The sequence below is a fragment of the Trachymyrmex cornetzi genome, unplaced genomic scaffold (assembly GCF_001594075.2).
Source record: "Trachymyrmex cornetzi isolate Tcor2-1 unplaced genomic scaffold, Tcor1.1 scaffold35, whole genome shotgun sequence".
NCBI lineage: Eukaryota > Metazoa > Arthropoda > Insecta > Hymenoptera > Formicidae > Trachymyrmex > Trachymyrmex cornetzi.
The window spans coordinates 1,098,855-1,099,304 of NW_017298213.1; the positions used below are offsets into that span (position 1 = coordinate 1,098,855).

Below are 450 nucleotides of genomic sequence, written 5' to 3' on the forward strand. Positions count from 1 at the left end.
ACCGTGTAAGGCTTCGATTCTATAGTTTGTGTTATCACATGTACGGTCCTATAATATATTATATTAAAAATCTTATATTTTACAATTGCGTTATATCTTGCAATAGTATAGCCATATGATATTTTTAATTTAAAATAACATCTCTAACAAATTATCGAAAACATATTTTCAAATATCTTTTTAATTTTTGTATGAGGAAAGCATTTGTTGAACTAATATATGTATACAAGTATACAAGTATACAATACTTATAGTATAGATATAATACTTGTATACAAATATCTATATATGTAAATATCTATGTAAGTGTCTGTAATATTGCTTAAGGAGGTTGTAAGGGCATAAAACACGTATATTAATATTTTCGCTTTAAACAAACTACATACATGTGAAAGTTGTGTTCATAACATTCTGGTTTTATTGAGCAACACATTTTTATAGGTTATTTAT

At 24.4% G+C, this 450-nt stretch overlaps 1 protein-coding gene across 3 annotated transcripts in view; it reads right to left on the bottom strand.

The window, feature by feature from the left end:
- Window positions 1–450, bottom strand: part of LOC108763296 (uncharacterized) — a 15,985-nt gene that overhangs the window by 9,576 nt on the left and 5,959 nt on the right. The gene's annotated exons all lie outside the window — the stretch shown is intronic.